At 40.2% G+C, this 20727-nt stretch overlaps 2 pseudogenes; one reads left to right on the forward strand and one right to left on the reverse strand.

Annotated features, from left to right (window-relative positions):
• Positions 1–378: 378 nt before the first annotated feature.
• LOC105494249 (small ribosomal subunit protein uS2B-like) lies at positions 379–1560 on the reverse strand (annotated as a pseudogene).
• Positions 1561–20203: 18643 nt separating this feature from the next.
• Positions 20204–20374, forward strand: LOC112428959 (small ribosomal subunit protein uS14-like; annotated as a pseudogene).
• Positions 20375–20727: the final 353 nt, after the last annotated feature.

Consider the following 20727-nt stretch of genomic DNA (forward strand, 5'->3'; position numbering starts at 1 on the left):
AAACTATGTCATTAACTGACAAAAAAAAAAATAGTATGACTAGATTCAATAAGTATCTAGCCATGCAAATGACAACTCAATTAAATCAACATTCTAATAGGTGCACATGGAAAGCATTTATGTGCAATGTGGTGAACTTCTGCTCAGCGCCTTGTTATTTCTTTTCTTTTTTGAAAAGCAATATTCTTTATCTACAGTGGGCTTTAGAAGTACAACTCATGTCAAGACATGTATTTATTATTATCCTTTGGTATACAACCCTAGGTATTTTTCATCTGGAATACAAAACCAAAATGAATGAGCACAACTTTTAGAAACTGATGTTTATTTTACATCAACTTTATTTCCATGCTGCTTAAGAGCCTGTGCAAGAGCAGCTTAGGACCATCCAGTGGCTGCTCCTACCCATTCAGTTGTCTGAGCAGTGGGAGCTGCAGACCAGTCTTCCATTGCAGGCTGAGTGCTCCAGTCTTCAGTAGGGAACTGCTGGATAGGCACAGAGGGCACCTGCATGCCTTCAGACCAGTCTGCAACCTCAGGCTGAGTAGCAGTGAACTCAGCAGCTAGAGAAGTCCATTCACACTGAAATTTCTCCTTGGTCACAGCCTTTCCAGCAGCAGCCTGCTCTTTTTGTTTTTTGGAGACGGAGTCTTGCACTGTCACCCAGGCTGGAGTGCAGTGGCGCAATCTTGGCTCACCATTATCCTGCCTCAGCTTCCTGAGTAGCTGGGACTATAGGCACCTGCCACCATGCCCAGCTAATTTTTTGTATTTTTAGCAGAGTAAAAACTCCTCCTTCAGATTTTAGGTTTCACCATCCTAGCCAGCATGGTCTTGATCTCCTGACCTCATGATTCACCTGCCTCGGCCTCCCAAAGTGCTGGGATTACAGGCATGCACCACCGTGCCTGGCCCTGTTCTTCTTTTTTAATCTCTTCAGTATTTCTGTAGATGTAGAGATCAGGCATGACTTCCCATGGGTGTTCATGGGAAGTGGTACCACATATTTGTAGAATTTCCCAGGCCATCATCCACCACATCAAACCCACTGAGTGAGATCCCTTGTTGTTACATGGAATGGCAATGTCCACATAGTGCAGAGGAGGATCTGTGTTACACACAGCAATGGTAGGTAGGTTAACATAAGGTGCCTGCATGAGAGACTGGTGGTCAGCCCTGAGTTCAGTAACCACAAGAAGCCATGGTTCCCAGAAGCCTGCCTAGCTCTGGTTAGTGAAGGTTCCAGGAGTGAAGTGGCCAGCACTTGGATTGGCTCCAGTGGCAGCAGCAAACTTCAGCAACAGCCCACTGGCCTGTATTCCTGGAGGATATGACAAAGACTTCAGTGGGGTTTTCAATGGCAACAATGGCACGAGCTTCCAGCAGAAGCTTCTCCCAGGTCCTCTTCAGATTTATGATGTAGATGCCATCACTTTTCCTTTTATGGATGTACAGTTCCATTTGGAAGTTAAGATTGGTGCCACCTAAGTGGATTCCTGCTGCAAGGAACTTAAGGACATCCTCCTCCTTTATTTGGAGGACATCAAGGGCTCTAGACATTGTGAGAGTTTCCCTTTAGGTTATGACAGGAATCCAGAATAACATCATATGGACCCCCCTGTGGGTAGTGCCAAAAGGCTCAGCACCTTTCCCCCCCTCCCCTTTACAGAGATATCAATTTCCCCTGAGTGACTCAGGTTGAATACTGGGAACTGAGAATGCTGCGTTCAGAGTTATTATTGTGAACATGCTTAACACATTTCTTTCATATTATAACAAATTTTATGAACTTTACTGTGCCTCACAAAGGTTTTTAGGAAAATATTGTTTATTTATAATACTCAATTTGGATTCATAAAGATTTCAATATTCCAGGTAAATCAGAGAAACTTAAATGTCAACCAAATTCCATAAAACATATTTCAATGAAATAAAGTCCTCTTAGCTAAGAATTTTGACAAAGCAGGAGCATCACCATCTTGGACAAGCACCATCATTTTAAAGTTCGCCTTGATCAAAAACTGCCTAAATCCAAAAGGCATCAGCCTGATGGCTAAGATCAGCATGACCATAAACCGCAAATAACATCTCTGACCAGAAACATTCCAACCATAAGATAAACCCCTCCTCAACCAGAGACATGCCAGCCCCAAGATAACCTCTGCTCTGGCTATAGATGTTAGCCCCAAGATAACCTTCCCTCTGACTAGAGATATTCCAACCCTGCAATAGACTTCTCCCCAACAGAGAAACATTCCAAGCCTGTGATAAGACCAATAAATACCCTTAGTCTTTAAGAGAGACTGCTCCTGACCAAAATTGACCAGAAGCCCCTCTCAGGTTTATTCTCTAAAAAACCTGTCTTTGTTGAGTTGCTTTTCATATTTCTTTCCTCTTTCTTTAACTCTTAAATTTGGTGCCAAAATCCAGGATGGGTGTTGGGGGTAGAGGCTCTTCTGCAACCCAAAAAGCAGTGAGCAGCTGCTCATCCTACTGGATTCTGAGAGTCTCTGGCCACCCACCCCATCTTCTCTCTCACTTCACTTTTCCCTCATCCTCCCTTTTCTTTCTTTCTCTCTCTCTTCCACTGACTTTCTCACAGTACCTGAGAAGTCAGGTTGACTCTCCCAGTCCTCAGAGGACCAGTGAGACTAAGCTAGAAGAAATCTTGGGGATGCCCAGTTTCTTCTCAGCTTGACCATCCTCTTTAGAAAGAGGATTCTGGGTCTCTGTCTTTTGTTTGGGGATGGCTAGCATAAAAACAGACATCCTCAGCTTCTTCTCTACAGTCCACATGGGTGCCAAACAATTCCACATTTCTACATCCTCTCCACTGGGCTGTCTCCTTCACAATCTCACCAAACTTGGCTTACACGTTTAGTTTTTTATTGCAACATGGCTTGGCCCCAATACAAATTAGACAATGACAGCCGATGGCCCAAAAATGGCACTTTCAAGTTCTCAGGGGCCTTGGCAACTTTATAACCAGGAACAGCAAATGGCAAGAGGTTTTCTATATTCAGGCTTTCCTCTACCTTAGATTCTGTCCCTCCCTGTGTCAAGCTTCCACCCTCTCATGAAATCTTTCTTCTTAATGAAAACCCTCCCCAGGTCTCTCCTTCCTCTGAAACTCCTTCCTTCAAAACCCCTTCCTCCAATGTTCAAAAGACCTTTATGTTTTTCTCTTTATAAATGTTGTTTTCCTGGAAAAGGTTTTTTCCCAGTCAACTGAATTACTTTTCTCCACTCTGTCTTGCCACTCTTGGTACAGGTATGAAAAACCCTAAAATGCTGGAGACTCCTTGGGAAAACAGAAAAGGCACCACAAACCCTGTTTTGGGGAAAACATCTGTTTCCTTACGGTACACTGGGAATTAGAGGTGAATAAATACCTCTCGAAATGAGTCTTTGTCTTCCAGCTATACTTGTTTATTGGGCCCTGGAAACTGTTTTCCTAGTCCTGGTTTTTTTTTTTTCCTTACTTTCTTTCTTTCTTTCTTTCTTTCTTTCTTTCTTTCTTTCTTTCTTTCTTTTTTTTTTTTTTTTTTGAGATGGAGTCTCACACTGTCACCTGGGCCAGTGTGCAGTGGCATGATCTCAGCTCCCTGCAACCTCCACCTTGTGGGTTCAAGTGATCCTCCTACCTCAGCCTCCCAGGTAGCTGAGATTACAGGTACCCATCACCACTCCCAGCTAATTTTTTGTATTTTTAGTAGAGATGGGGTTTCACTATGTTAACCAGGCTGTTCTTGAACTCCTGACCTCATGATCCACCCTCCTCAGCCCCCCAAAGTGATGGGATTACATGCATGAGCCACCGCGCCTGGCACCTAGCCCTGTTCTTGAAGGGTCTCATCCAATAATACAAATGGGAAATTAGCAAAAAAAAAAAAAAAAATCTTATCATTACTGAATCTTCTGGTTGCCTGCTTGACTATATATGTGTTATGTGTGCAATGTCTATTAAAAGAGCTCTAATTAATTGGCCTAAGAAAAATAAGCACTTAAATCAAATATTTTTTAAGGAAAAGGCAAAATCTGTGAGACCTTTTAGTTCACAAAACTTTAATCTTTAAAGCTCATAGGTACAGTAAGATTAGAAATGTCTTCAGAGTTGCCAGGATACATTTTTATTTGCATTTATTAATCAAGCAATTCCATACTTAGCACTGCCAAATACTAAAAGCTGTCAAAATTTGGCATAGAGGCTACAAAATTATAACTCAGACCAAACAGAATAATCTTTGCTTGTATAATTTTTAAATAAACAAAACAATAATATTGGTTTAATAAAGATAGCTACATCTTGAACTATTTAGTGAAATACCCTAACCTCCTAACTTCTAATCTTGTGGCCTTAGGCAGTCTAGTCCACAGACTTGAAAGAAATTTATTTTGAGAAAGGACTGCTATCATCTTTAATATTGAAGAAAAGAGAATTTATAAAAAAGAATCTTATATGGTAAATTTCTGTCCTAAAGTAAATTAACCAGTTGTTTGAAGAAAGGACTGTTATCATCTTTAATACTGAAGAAAAGAGAATTTATAAAAAAGAATCTTATATGATAAATTTCTGTTCTAAAGTAAATTAACCAGTTGTTTGAAGAAAGTGATGTTTGCAATAAATCAGAAAGTCGAGGTATGTCAGAGATTGCGAAGATTATGAAAAATTTTATAAAAGGGAATTTGTGCAAGAAGTATACAATTTAAAAGTGATTAGGCCTCCTGAATGTTTTATAAAATGCCACTGTAACTCTTAGCTGTACAACTTGCCTGCTTTGCCGGGAGGTAAGACCTAGGAGACATGGTGTTAAATACTGGAATAAGCCAGACCTTATCTGCACTTCTGTCTAGATCCTAGGTTCTACACCTAGCACATAATTAAAATCTCAAACTTACCAACAAAAGTAAAGATTGCTAACAGTTAACAGTGTAACATGTATTTAAAACTATTGAAAGAACAGTTTACATATACTTTTTTTTTTTTTCTTTTTTTTTTGAGACGGAGTCTCGCTCTGTCACCCAGGCTGGAGTGCAGTGGCCGGATCTCAGCTCACTGCAAGCTCCGCCTCCCGGGTTTACGCCATTCTCCTGCCTCAGCCTCCTGAGTAGCTGGGACTACAGGCGCCTGCCACCTCGCCCGGCTAAGTTTTTGTATTTTTAGTAGAGAAGGGGTTTCACTGTGTTAGCCAGGATGGTCTCGATCTCCTGACCTCGTGATCCGCCCGTCTCGGCCTCCCAAAGTGCTGGGATTACAGGCTTGAGCCACCGCGCCCGGCCTACATATACTTTTGGTAAAAAGATTATAAGGAGGCATGAAAATGTGGATTTTTACCTAGAATAAAAGATTAAAGAATTGTTTTAAATTGAATGAAGTAAAAATGAAAGTTTAGGCAAGTTTTGGAAGGTTAATTGTAAAGGAAAAGTTGTAGGGATATCATCCAGTTTTTCGGTAACTTGAGCATTAAAATAAAAGCACAATGAGTTTCTCTCTTTTTTTTTTTTTTTTTTTGAGATGAAGTCGCACTCTTGTTGCCCAGGTTGGAGTGCAATGGCACAGTCTCAGCTCAGCTCACAGCAACCTCCGCCTCCAGGGTTCAAGTGATTCTCAGCCTCCCAAGTAGCTGGGATTACAGGCATATGCCACCACACTAGACTAATTTTGTATTTTCAGTAGAAATGTGGGTTTTCCCAAGTTGGTCAGGCTGGTCTCCAACTCTTGACCTCAGGTGATCCACGTGCCTCGGCCTCCCAAAGTACTGGGATTACAGGCATGAGCCACCGTGCCTGGCTGAGTTTCTCTTAAAGCACTAACCTGCTCTTTAACAGAAATTATAAAGGGTTAAAAAGGGCCTATAAAAATGTTACCTATGGTCGGCCAGGCGTGGTGGCTCACACCTGTAATCCCAGCACTTTGGGAGGCCGAGGCAGGCAGATCACAAGATCAGGAGATCGAGACCACCCTGGCTAACACGGTGAAACCCCATCTCTAATAAAAATACAAAAAGTTAGCCAGGCATTGTGGCAGGTGCCTTTAGTCCCAGCTCCTCGGGAGGCTGAGGCAGGAGAATGGCGTGAGTGTGCAGTGAGCCGAGATCGCACCACTGCACTCCAGCCTGGGCAGCAGAGCCAGACTCTGCCTTAAAACAAAAACAAACAAAAAAATGTACCTATGGTCAAACATTAACATTGGGTAAATGTGTCTACAAGATTTTATTTAAAATTGAGTTTAACATTAATAGCTCACTAATATAAAGGTAAAATTGGGCTTATATGGTATAAAATCATACAGAAAGCATTGTCAAATATAAAATGGTGTTTGGTTTTCTTTGAGCTATATTTGTATAAATATGTTATTGGTGTGTGTTCCAAAAATATGGGAGACTCCTATAATTCTGATATCTTAGTGCACATTATCAATGATAATTATAATTGTTAAAATTATTGTGTGCCACAAAGGTAGCAGATATCCTTGCTAACTGTACCTTTAACTGTGGCTACCCTAAAACTTGTTGTCATCCATAAACAATTGTTTTGTTTTGCCTTGGTCCTCTTTAGAAGGTAGTTTTATAATCAGCTATAAAGTTCTAACAGCTACTTTTGAATGCAGGTTTCTGATAACTTTGGAGATTGTGACATCAGAATAGAGGAAAAATGTTCAGGACTCTTGAAGAGCTAAAATGTTAATTAATATTCAGCAGGACAGGAATTAACTTCATGAACTGAACTAATAGGATACTGGAGTGATCTTTCTGACATTTTCCTTAAAATATTGTTAATCCTTTGTTTTGATTTTCAAAGTCAAAGAAACTTTTCTTTTGAGTGATTGACAGCTTATAACAATTCACATCCATGAACAAAATTTGAAGCACACTTGTTTCTCTCTACTTGATTTTCTCCAGAATTTGGAAACTATCTGTGAGTATTCTTAAGTTATGTCAGTATAATTATTTGCATAAGTGCAATAAGAATCTGTTTTCTTTTTCTTTTCTTTTTCTTTTTTCTCTTTTTAGATGGAGACTCACTTTGTCACCCAGGCTGTAGTGCAGTGGCATGATCTCGGCTCACTGCAACCTCCGCCTCCTGGGTTCAAGTGATTCTCCTGGCTCAGCCTCCTGAGTAGCTGGGATTACAGGTGCCCACCATCACACCTGGCTAATTTTTCTTTATTTTTAGTAGAGATGGGGTTTCACCATCTTGGCCAGGCTGGTCTCGAACTCCTGACCTCATGATCCACCAGCCTCAGCCTCCCAAAGTGCTGGGATCACAGGCATGAACCACCGTGCCCAGTCTAAGAATCTGTTTTCTTTTGTGACATTACATAATTGGAAAACCTGGTTATTTTACCAAGGCTTTGACTGGAATGTTGTGCTTTCTTTTAAGGAATCAAACTTGACTTATGAAATCAATACATCTCTTGGAAACTGGCCTCATATTTTGTGTACACAGTCCCAGTACAGTGTTTCTGATCTGTGGAAAGTAAAGAATGTCACTTTCTAGCAGGCCAGGAAGCCCAAGTTATCTTGGAACCTCTAGAAGAGAGAAATTCATCAACTCATAGGTATTTGATGGTATGAATCCATGGCTCGGCTTAGCTGTAAAAAGGTCTTATCTCAGATTCCTTCTACAAAACAAAGTTCCATCAAAGCCCATTTAAAAGGCCTGTGTAACAAATAATTATACTTGCTGCAGTGTATGCAAATAACTAAGCCAAGTATAATAAAGCAAACCAGTCCTATCATGATTTGTCTTCTAATAAAAATGGGAAACTGGAGAGAGAAATTGTTTCAAAAACTATAACATGCCTGTTGTTAAATTCTAGTCTTGCTTAATGTTTTCCAATTTTTATTATTTTCTACAGTTTAAATTAAATTCTAATTTTTCTGGCTACAAGTTTCCAAAATAAGCTGTTTTCTTAAAGCCCTATGAACTGAAAACTAAATGTTTCAGCAGGTGTTTCCTCTAAGCCCCCGGATCATCACAGGAGGAAATCTCTTCACTGCTAGCACTGACTACTAATAACTGAGTATGCCCAGAATCCCTCTCCCCCGCATGTAACGAGTCCAGAGAGCGCAGGGTAATTCAGAGTATCTGTTAAAAGAATCAACTCCTGTATACATCACATGTGAGTCAAAGCCTGGAAAGATGAGGAAGCAACCCCCGAGAGTCCAAAGGAATGTCCTAAACTGAGTGAGAACTACTCATCTTAGTCTCACCCCTACTTCACCAAATACTTTTTGTCATTCCTACCTCAAATATTAATGAAGCAGTAATTTTTAAAAATAACAATAACTACTGCATTTATTCACTCCAAGAAAAGTAAAAGCTAAATCTCAGAATGTGGCACGGTAAGGGTTAAAAAGAAAAAGAACAAATTTGCCACTGCCTAGCAAGCTCACTTCAAGGACAGTTAGAAGATAACGCTGTCTGAATAGTCAGGGTCAAAGGAATGGGCTCCAGACACAACCCACGCCCTTCCAGATCAAGGTTGAAGGAAAAAAAAGAAAGACACATTCTTTTACTGTTACTCTTTTCCCAGGCTTCTTAAGCATTATTATGTTTTACAAATGTGTGTCTTTAGCCAGTTCTTGTTTTTCTTTTTTTTTTTTTTTTTTTTTTTTTTTTTTTGAGACGGAGTCTCACTCTGCCGCCCAGGCTGGAGTGCAGTGGCCGGATCTCAGCTCACTGCAAGCTCCGCCTCCCAGGTTTACGCCATTCTCCGGCCTCAGCCTCCCGAGTAGCTGGGACTACAGGCGCCCGCCACCTCGCCCGGCTAGTTTTTTTTTTTTTTTGTATTTTTAGTAGAGACGGGGTTTCACTGTGTTAGCCAGGATGGTCTCGATCTCCTGACCTCGTGATCCGCCCGTCTCGGCCTCCCAAAGTGCTGGGATTACAGGCTTGAGCCACCGCGCCCGGCCCAGTTCTTGTTTTTCTTTCAATGCAGCTACAAGGCCACTGGCTATGCAAGGTCACAAGTTATGTTATGCTGTAGACTACGTGACCTGTCACTGTATAATTAACTGCTTTTGTGTTGCTTCTGTAAGGCCGCTTATAAAAACCCCACTCTGTCTTTGTTCAGTGCTCAGCTTTTTGGATTTGAGTCCACTGAGCCAGTGCGTACCTAAAATAAACAACAATCCTCCTGTATTCCATATTGGTCTCTCCATTCCTCAGTTTACCACAACATTAAAACATTAATGAAAATTATTATTATTATTATTTTTGAGATGGAATTTCATTCTTGCTGCCCAGGCGGAGTGCAATGTCATGATCTCAGCTTACCACAACCTCCACCTCCCAGGTTCAAGGGGGTTTCTCTATGTTGGTCAGTCTCGTCTCGAACTCCCGACCCCAGGTGATCCACCCACCTCAGCCTCCCAAAGTGCTGGGATTCCAGACATGAGTCATTGTGCCTGGCCATGAAAATTATTTACTATGCCACCTTGTGGTAATTGCTTTACTCACTCTACTATTTGCAGTAGGACTATATGCTGTGGCACCCTCAGGGTGGAATATTGGACAGAGAATATAAATTACCGTAGCATTTTGCTTAATTATTATCCTCATAGCAGGAATAATGGTTACCAACAAAAAACAACACAAGGGCCTTACCAAACATGCACCTCTGCCTCTCATTAGGTATCCAATGTTGTTTCTATCTCAACCAATCTTGCCTAGTAAGAGACGATGCTGAAAACTTAAAGGATCAAAAAGCTAAGGGAATACAGAAACAACCAAATAGAGTCTTAGTTTGGGAACAAAATCACAGTATGGGTCATCCACTTCCTGGGCCCTCTCCTAATATTATGCCTAGGACTCATGTTCTTACCCTGTCTAATTAACCTTTTTCAAAGATTTTTAACTGACAGGATCATGGCCATTTGACAGACAACTACCCGAAAACATCTACAGATGGCGTTACTCCTGCAATCTATCTGAGACTTGAAAACTTTTGGTCCCCTTGTCAGCAAGAAGTAGCCAGAAGGAACATACTGCCCCTCACCTTTTTTATAACTACGGGGTCTGGATTGACAGAGCAGGAGCATCACCATCTTGGACAAGTACTGCCATTTTTCACCTCGATCAAAAAGTGCCTAAATCCAAAGGGCATCAGCCTAATGGCTAAGGTCAGCATGACCATGAACCACAAATAACATCTCTGACCAGATACACTCCAAACCCCTCTCTAACCAGAAACAGGCCAGCCCTGAGACAACCTCCTCTCTGGCTGGAGAGATGTCAGCCCCAAAATAACCTCCCCTCTGACCAGAGACATTCTAACCTTGCCATAAACTTCTCCCCCACACAGAAACATTGCAAGCCTGTGATAAGCTGTCTCACCTTGAACCCTTAAATAATCTTAGTCTGCAAGAGAAAGTGGTCCTGACCAAAATCAACCAGAAACCCCTCTCAGGTTTGTTTCTTCAAAATAGACCTGTCTGTGACTGTTGAGATGCTTTTCATGCTTCTTTCCTCTTTCTTTAACTTTTACAGTGACTAATATAAATTATTAAAATAGATTAAGACCTTTTTTTTTGTACAACATGTAATCCTGAGGAGACAATCAAAATTTATGTACATTTCTACTACCTGAAGGGTCATCTAAATGTTTATACAGAAACATTTATTTAATTGTCACTATATTTTTTGTTGTTTTGTTTTGTTTTGGTTTGGTTTTTCTTTTGAGATAGAGTCTTGTCTGTCACCCAGGCTAGAGTGCAGTGGTGCAATATCAGCTCACTGCAACTCTGCATCCCAGGTTCAAGCAATTCTTCTGTCTCAGCTTCCTGAGCAGCTGAGATTACTAGTGCATGCCACCATTCCCAGCTAATTTTTGTATTTTTAGTAGAGATAGGGTTTCACCATCTTGGCCAGGCTGGTCTTGAACTCCTGACCTCAGCTGATCCACCCGCCTTGGCCTCCCAAAATGTTGGGATTACAGGCATGAGCCACCGTTCCTGAGTTTCTCCTTAAAAACAAATGGCAACTTTGATTTAGATAGCTTTTTTTTACAAGATCAAAAATGAAGACATCTCCACTATTATGGTACTCTTAGTGGACAAGTTTTTTTTTCTTATGGCTCCACAAACAACAGAAATCCAAAAGAAATCTCTCCTGTGCACTCATGGGGCGATTCTTTTATATGTAGAGAATTTTGAAGCCAACCTTACATATGAGGTTTCTTGCCCACATTAAGAAACAAAATTTAATTAAGAAAGAAAATTTAATGGGACATTTGCTGCCTCATAATATCAGAAACAGAATATTGGTCTACTGCTCTTAACCTACTTCATAACTTAAAGAGAACTTCTTCAGAATAGGTTAAAGAACATTGCCAAGAGGCCATTCGACTTCTGAATGGGCATTATGTGTTAGGGGCGCCCCCTCTACCCCACATGGAGTAGAACAAATGAAGCAATGATTAGAAATGTATTTTCCATAATGGGCTCTATAGCAGATTTTACTGTAAACGCTATGGCAGTTACTAATACTTGTAGTTGCACATGGAGGAATACATCAGGTACTACATAGATTAAATTGCAGAGGATTAGTAAACAGGCTGCTTTGTTGAAATAAGTAGAACATTTATCTAACTAATTATTTGATCTATTTAGTTTTAATTGGTTTGTTCATGGGGACCCTGGTTAAAAAGCACACTTCAAACTCTTGGTGTTATCCTCTTTATAGTAAAAATAGTAGTTTCTCACCGAACTCTATTCTCTCAAAAGTTACAAATGTTTGAATGCATTTATCTGTAGAATGTCAAATGGTCTCTGTTTAACATGAATGAAAAAAACTCAAAGACATATACGACCATGTGGACACCATAACTTATGAATGACATGATACCAAAAAAAAAAACCTCAAAATAAGGAAAACTGAGAGTGGCATTAATGATATTACCTAGGTTTTCTTCCAGGGTTTTTATGGTTTTAGGTCTAACATTTAAGTCTCCAATCCATCTTGAATTAATTTTCATAAAAGGAGTAAGGAAAAGATCCAGTTTCAGTTTTCTACCTATGGCTAGCCAATTTTCCCAGCACCATTTATTAAATAGGGAATCTTTCCCCATTTCTTGTTTTTGTCAGGTTTGTCAAAGATCAGATGGCTGTAGATGTGTGGTATTATTTCTGAGGGCTCTGTTCTGTTCCATTGGTCTATATTTCTGTTTTGGTACCAGTACCATGCTGTTTTGGTTACTGTAGCCTTGTAGTATAGTTTGAAGTCAGGTAGTGTGATGCCTCCAGCTTTGTCCTTTTGGCTTAGGATTGTCTTGGCAATTTGGGGTCTTTTCTGTTTCCATATGAACTTTAAAGCAGTTTTTTCCAATTCTGTGAAGAAAGTCATTGGTAGCTTAATGGGGATGGCATGGAATCTATAAATTACCTTGGGCAGTATGGCCATTTTCACAATATTGATTCTTCCTATCCATGAGCATGGTATGTTCTTCCATTTGTTTGTGTCCTCTTTTATTTCACTGAGCGGTGGCTTGTAGTTCTCCTTGAAGAGGTCCTTTACATCCTTTGTAAGTTGGATTCCTAGGTATTTGATTCTCGTTGAAGCTATTCTGAATGGGAGTTCATTCATGATTTGGCTCTCTGTTTGTCTCTTACTGGTGTATAAGAATGCTTGTGATTTTTGCACATTGATTTTGTATCCTGAGACTTTGCTGAAGTTGCTTATCAGCTTAAGGAGATTTTGGGCTGAGACAATGGGGTTTTCTAAATATACAATCGTGTCATCTGCAAACAGGGACAATTTGACTTCTTCTTTTCCTAACTGAATACCATTTATGTCTTTCTCTTGCCTGATTTCCTTAGCCAGAACTTCCAACACTATGTTGAATAGGAGTGGTGAGAGAGGGCATCCCTGTCTTGTGCCAGTTTTCAAAGGGAATGCTTCCAGTTTTTGCCCATTCAGTATGATACTGGCTGTGGGTTTGTCATAAATAACTCTTATTATTTTGAGATACGTTCCATCAATACCCAATTTATTGAGAGTTTTTATCATGAAGGGCTGTTGAATTTTGTCGAAGTCCTTTTCTGCATCTATTGAGATAATCATGTGGTTTTTGTCTTTGGTTCTGTTTCTATGCTGGATTACGTTTATTGATTTGCATATGTTGAACCAGCCTTGCATCCCAGGGATGAAGCCCACTTGATCATGGTGGATAAGCTTTTTGATATGCTGCTGGATTCAGTTTGCCAGTATTTTATTGAGGATTTCTGCATTGATGTTCATCAGGGATATTGTTCTAAAATTCTCCTTTTTTGTTGTATCTCTGCCAGGCTTTGGTATCAGGATGATGTTGGCCTTGTAAAATGAGTTAGGGAGGATTCCCTCTTTTTCTACTGATTGGAATAGTTTCAGAAGGAATGGTACCAGCTCCTCCTTGTACCTCTGGTAGAATTCGGCTGTGAATCCGTCTGGCCCTGGACTTTTTTTGATTGGTAGGCAATTAATCATTGCCTCAATTTCAGAGCCCGCTATTGGTCTATTCAGGGATTCAACTTCTTCCTGGTTTAGTCTTGGAAGAGTGTAAGTGTCCAGGAAATTATCCTTTTCTTCTAGGTTTTCTAGTTTATTTGCATAGAGGGGTTTATAGTATTCTCTGATGGTAGTTTGTATTTCTGTGGGGTCGACGGTGATATCCCCTTTATCATTTTTTATTGCGTCTATTTGATTCTTCTCTCTTGTCTTCTTTATTAGTCTTGCTAGCGGTCTATCAATTTTGTTGATCTTTTCAAAAAACCAGCTCCTGGATTCACTGATTTTTTTGGAGGGTTTTTTGTGTCTCTATCTCCCTCAGTTCTGCTCTGATCTTAGTTATTTCTTGCCTTCTGCTAGCTTTTGAATGTGTTTGCTCTTGCTTCTCTAGTTCTTTTAATTGTGATGCTAGGGTGTCAATTTTAGATCTTTCCTACTTTCTCTTGTGGGCGTTTAGTGCTATAAATTTCCCTCTACACACTGCTTTAAATGTGTCCCAGAGATTCTGGTGTGTTGTGTCTTTGTTCTCATTGGTTTCAAAGAACACGTTTATTTCTGCCTTCATTTCGTTATGTACCCAGTGGTCATTCAGAAGCAGATTATTCAGTTTCCATGTAGTTGAGCGGTTTTGATTGAGTTTCTTAGTCCTGAGTTCTAGTTTGATTGCACTATGGTCTGAGAGACAGTTTGTTATAATTTCTGTTTTTGTACATTTGCTGAGGTGTGCTTTACTTCCAACTATGTGGTCAATTTTGGAATAAGTGCTATGTGGTGCTGAGAAGAATGTATATTCTGTTGATTTGGGGTGGAGAGTTCTGTAGATGTCTATTAGGTCCGCTTGATGCAGAGTTGAGTTCAATTCCTGGATATCCTTAACTTTCTGTCTCATTCATCTGTCTAATGTTGACAGTGGGGTGTTAAAGTCTCCCATTATTATTGCATGGGAGTCTAAGTCTCTTTGTAAGTCTCTAAGGACTTGCTTTATGAATCTGGGTGCTCCTGTATTGGGTGCATATGTATTTAGGATAGTTAGCTCTTCCTGATGAATTGATCCCTTTACCATTATGTAATGACCTTCTTTGTCTCTTTTGATCTTTGATGGTTTAAAGTCTGTTTTATCAGAGACTAGTATTGCAACCCCTGCTTTTTTATGTTTTCCATTTGCTTGGTAAATCTTCCTCCATCCCTTTATTTTGAACCTGTGTGTCTCTGCGTGTGAGATGGGTCTCCTGAATACAGTAAATCCCCCACCTTAACCCACAAGTATAGGACACCTGTAACCCCTCCCTGGCAACAAATCACACACCCATTACTATCCCATTAAAGGCTAATCACCCTTATCCTGCTCAACGCCAGTATCCCATCCCTCAACAGACTTTGAAGGGACTAAAGCCTGTCCAGAATCTTGGCCTTATCAACTAAATTGTCTAGCCTATCCACCTCGTGGTACCAAACCCATATATTCTCCTATCCTCAATACCTCCCTCCACAACCCATTATTGTGTTCTGGGTCTCAAAGAAAGCATCTTTCTCAAAGATGCAACAATTATGCTGATAAGACATCTAAAGAAGCAGCCAATATTCCCAGTTCTGTCCCTCATGGCCAGTTTTTCTCCTTCTCATCAGTCACTCCTACTTACTCTCCCACTGAAGTTTCCACCTATCAATCCCTCCTCTCTCAAGGCAAATGGTTCTTGGACCAAGGAAAATATCTCCTTCTAGCCTCACAAGTCCATTCTATTCTGTCATCATTTCTTTTCTTTTCTTTTTTTTTTTTTTTTTTTGAGATGGAGTCTTGCTCTGTCACCCAAGCTGGAGTGCAGTGGTGACATCTCAACTTACTGCAAGCTCCGCCTCCCAGGTTCATGCCATTCTCCTGTCTTAGCCTCCAGAGTAGCTGGGACTACAAGTGCCCACCACTGCGCCTGACTACTTTTTTGTATTTTTAGTAGAGATGGGGTTTCACCGTGTTAGCCAGGATGGTCTCAATCTCCTGACCTTGTGATCCACCCACCTCAGCCTCCCAAAGTGCTGCGATTGTAGACGTGAACCACTGCACCTGGCCTTCTGTCACCATTTCATAACCTCTTCCATGTAGGTTACAAGCCACTAGCACATCTCTTAGATCCTCTCATTTCCTTTCCATTGAGGAAATCTATCTTCAAGGAAATCACTTCTCAGTGTTCCATCTGCTATTCTACTACTCCTCAGGGATTTTTCAGACCCCCTCCCTTCCCTACACATCAAGCTCAGGGATTTGCCCCTGCCCAGGATTGGCAAATTAACTTTACTTATATGTCCCAAGTCAGGAAACTAAAATACCTCTTGGTCTGGGTAGACACTTTCACTGGATGGGTAGAGGCTTTTCCCACAGGGTCTGAGAAGGCCACTGCGGTCCTTTCTACCCTTCTGTCAGACATAATTCCTCGGTTTGGCCTTCTCACCTCTAAACAGTCTGATAAGGGACCAGCCTTTATTAGTCAAATCACCCAAGCAGTTTCTCAGGCTCTTGGTATTCAGTGGAACCTTCATACCTCTTACCATCCTCAATCCTCAGGAAAGGAAGAAAGGACTAATGGGCTTTTAAAGACACACCTCACCAAGCTCCGCCACCAACTTAAAAAGGACTGGACAGTACTTTTACCTCTTGCCCTTCTCAGAATTAGATCCTGTCCTTGAGATGCTAAAAGTACAGTCCATTTGAACTCTTATATGCACGCACTTTCTTGCTCAGCCCCAACCGCATCCCAGACACCAGCCCTCTAGGCTACTATCTTCCAGTCCTCCAGCAGGCTAGACAGGAAATTTCCCAGGCTGCTAGTCTTCTCTTGCCTACTCCAGATATGCAGCCACGTGAAGACACCCTAGCTGGATGATCAGTTCTTGTTAAGAATCTGACCCCTCAAACTCTACAACCTCAATGGACCAGACCCTACTTAATCATCTATAGCACCCCAACTGCCATCCATCTGCAGGACCCTCGCCCATTAGGTTCACCATTCCAGAATAAAGCTGTGACCATCAGACAGACAGCCTGATCTCTCCTCTTCCTCCTGGAAGTTGCAAGTACTCACCCCTACTTCCCTTAAACTCACCCGCAATCCTAAAGGATAATCCTTATAAACCTAATACATGCTTTCATTTTTATTAGGTTTCTTCTTCCTTACCTTAGCTGTTTACAATGGGGTTTACACAGTCCCCTCCCCAACTTGAACTGCACCCCAAAAACTTGTCTTCCCTACTATCTTCTGTCTAGTCATACTCCTATTCACCATTCTCAACTAGTCTTAAATGCCCTGCCCCTGTTTACACTGCCGGTTTACACTTTTCCTCTAAACCATTGTAGCAGATATCACGTGGTACTCTCTCCACGTGATATCTGACTCCCTCTTGGAGTGGATAATCTTTGCTAACAGGGCACCCTCCAATACTTTAACCCTGATAAAGTCCTATTGTTTACTTTTATACTCACTCTTATTCTTGTTCCCGTTCTTATGCCACCCTCTACCTCTCTCCAGCTATCTCCACCACACCATCAATCTCTCTCACTCTCTCCGAGCCCTCTCTAATCCTTCTTTAACAAACAATTGCTGGCTTAGCATTTCTGTTTCCTCCCAAACTGCCAAAGCCTTGACTTACTCACTGCTAAAAAAGGGGACTTCGTATATTTTTAAATGAAGAGTGTTATTTTTCCCTAAATTAATCTGGCCTGGTATATAACAACATAAAAACACTCAAGGATATAGCCCCAAAACTCGCCAATCAAGCAAATAATTATGCTGAACCCCCTTGGACACTCTCTAATTGGATGTTCTGGGTCCTTTCAATTCTTAGTCCTTTAATACCTGTTTTTCTCCTTCTCTTATTCATACCTTGTGTCCTCCATTTAGTTTCTCAATTCATAAAAAATGACATCCAGGCCATCCTTGATCATTCTATATGACAATTGCTCCTTCTAACAACCCCAAAATATCACCTCTTACCCCAAAAATCTTTCTTCAGTTTAATCTTTCCCACTCTAGGTTCCCAGGCTGCCCCTAATCCCACTCGAAGTAACCATGAGAAACATCACCAATTATCACTCCATACCAATCCCCAAAATTTTCACTGCCCCAACCCTTCACCACTATTTTGTTCTGTTTTTCTTATTAATATAAGAAGACAGGACTGTCAGGCCCCTGAGTCCAAGCTAAGCCATCATAACCTCTGTGACCTACATGTATATATCTAGGTGGCCTGGAGCAACTGAAAAACCATAAAAGATGACATTCCACCATTGAGATTTGTTCCTGCTCCACCCCAACTAATCAATCAACCTTGTGACATTCCTCTCCTGGAGAATGAGTCTCATGATATCCCAACCCTGCACCTTGTGACCCCGCCCCCACCTGCAAGGGATAACAACCTTTAACTGTAATTTTCCACTTCCTACCCAAATCCTATAAAACTGCCCCACCCCTATCTCCCTTTGCTGACTCTGTTTTCAGACAGCCCACTTGCACACAAGTGAAACAAACAGCCTTGTTGCTAACACAAAGCCTGTTGGTGGACTCTCTTCCCACGGACTCACATGACAGTACCAACCACTGTGTTTTTGCCAATATGAGGATTTCAACTATTCAAACCATATTCAAATAAAGTGAGTCTCAAGGTGCAATTAATCTGGGTGTTTCTGTACCTTACTTCCATGTTCTGTATGTCATTTGGTTTTTCTGTCCCTAAGTCTTTTTGTACCACATGTCTGTGCTGGAGTGTCGCTAAGCTTATTCTGAATTTAGAGGACGCCTGATTTGAAAATCATTTTTTGCTCAATTAAACTCTGTTAAATGTAAATTCTCTAAAGATTTTTTCTTCTAAAAGTTTTCACATTTTTCTATGATAAATGGACTTCGATATTCTTGTTATTTTTTTCCAAATTATTCTATGCAAGCTACTTTTTCCAAATTAGTTTTAAAAAGTTCTTGACCTGAACTTCCCACATTCCTGAGCTGATCTGTACTCTTCTCTCTAAAGTAGTGGTAATTCCAGAAATCAAGTGGCATAAAATATTGTTGCTTACAAATTAAAATCTAATTGCCAACACTAATTTTAGATTCAGTGTTACAAGCTAGTAAAATTAAGGACCTATAAAATATTTTCAAAATATTTACAAATTTCTGTTAAAAATCAGTATTTTGGGATTAATTATTAAAATATTCTATTACACCCTTTTTACTGGGCACATTACTAGGTTGGTAATTGGAGAATATGAGCAAGATACATGTTATTTACTTTTAATTAAACAGGTATTGCTGTCTCTAAGCCAGTCTTGATCACCTGTCTGCAGAAAGGAAAAGAGCCCTGGAATATGAAAAGGCATGAGATGGTGGATGAACTCCCAGGTAGGTGAGAGTGAATACAACAGATGACACAGATGAGAGGTCCAAAGTTCAAGAAGAAAGCCAGGTCTCAAACTGTTACTTGGGAAGCTGTGTTGCAAAGGAAATAGTTTCTGGGAAGCCTGAGGGGTTTGTTTTCCATTTGTTTTTTTGTTTGTTTATTTTTGTTTTCTCTCAAATAAGGGTATCTTCTGTCTTATACTTTTAAATTATCTCAAGATTCTACTTTCCCTTCAGTGATTTTCCTTCAAGTTCACAGTGAGAGCCAAAGTCTTCTTTATGATCTGTAACAGACAGCACAATCTAGCTGATTTTCCTTTCCTTCTGGGGACACACAAATATCTGCATATTTTTGAGAAACTATGTTAAACTATGTTTAAGTTATCTTCTTGTGTCATGTCTGAAATATGTGAGAGTAGTGCTTTCTGTTCCATTAGGGTTTTTTAATATATGTTTCTACACATTCCATCCTGTTTATATTACTATAGTCTTTAAATATAGTCTGAAATTATAAAGTATGATGTTCCTCTGTTTTTTTTTCCTCAAGATTGCTTTGTCTGTTCAAAGTTTAATGTAGTTTCATATACATTTTAGAATTGTATTTTCCATTATCATGAAGAAAATGTCACTGGAATTTTGATAGGGAGTTTATCGAATCTATAGATCATTTTGGATAACACGGCACTTTAACTAATATTTATTATTTCAATCTGTTGGCATAAAATATTTTGAAATTTGTCTCTTGTGTAATTTATTTTTTATATATTTTATTGTAAAGATTGTTTATCTCATTAAATTCATTTTTGAAATTTATTATTTTAATGCTATTGTAAATAAAATAATTTCTTCCTCTACTTTGTCAGTTTGTTTTCAGTGTATGGAACTATAACTTATACTTGTTTGTTAATTTAATATTTTGCTAATTTACTGAGTTTATTTATTAGTTTGGACAGTTTTGTTGTTGTTTTTGAGACGGAGTTTCTCTCTTGTTGCCCAGGCTTGAGTGCAATGGTTCAATTTCAGCTCACAACAGCCTCCACCTCCTGGGTTCAAGCTATTCTCCTGCCTCAGCCTCTGGAGTAGCTGGGATTACGGGCATGCACTACCACACCCAGTCAATTTTTCTATTTTTAGTAGAGACAGAGTTTCTCCATGTTGGCCAGGCTGGTCTTGAAATCCTGACCTCAGGTGATCCACCCACCATGGCCTCCCAAAGTGCTGGGATTACAGGTGTGAGCTACCACAACCAGCCTAGACGGGTTTACCACATGGTTTATGGTTTTTTATATAAGATTATATGATCCTTTTCTTTACCTCGCTGAACTCCTGAGAGCAAGATGGGTCACCAGCAGCTGTACTGGAGCCACCCATGAAAATTAGGCCACAGTTCTCACTCTTGTCGCATCTGTTCAAACCGGCATGGTCTGATCCAGAAATATGGCCTCCATATGTGCCACCAGTGTTTCCATCAGTATGTGAAGGATATCGGTTTCATTAAGTTGGACTAAATGATCTTCTTTTAAAGGATTATCCAAAGCATCTACTCAATGAAAAACCATGATAGTTCTTTGTACATAAAATAAACATTTGAAAAGAAAAAAAGATGATATGATCTACAACCTTCAACTTTTAACTTACTCATCTTTGATTTCTTTTCTTTTTTTTCTGACATGAAGTCTCGCTCTTGTCCCCAGGCTGGAGTGCATTGGTATGATCTCCGGTCATTGCAACCTCCGCCTCCTGAGTTCAAGTGATTCTACTGCCTCAGTCTCCCGAGTAGATGGGATTATAGGTGACTGCCACCACACCCAGCTAATTTTTTTGTATTTTTAGTAGAAATGGGGTTTCACCATGTTTAGCC

This window comes from Macaca nemestrina, chromosome 20 (genome assembly GCF_043159975.1).
Source record: "Macaca nemestrina isolate mMacNem1 chromosome 20, mMacNem.hap1, whole genome shotgun sequence".
In the NCBI taxonomy this organism is placed as follows: Eukaryota; Metazoa; Chordata; class Mammalia; order Primates; family Cercopithecidae; genus Macaca; species Macaca nemestrina.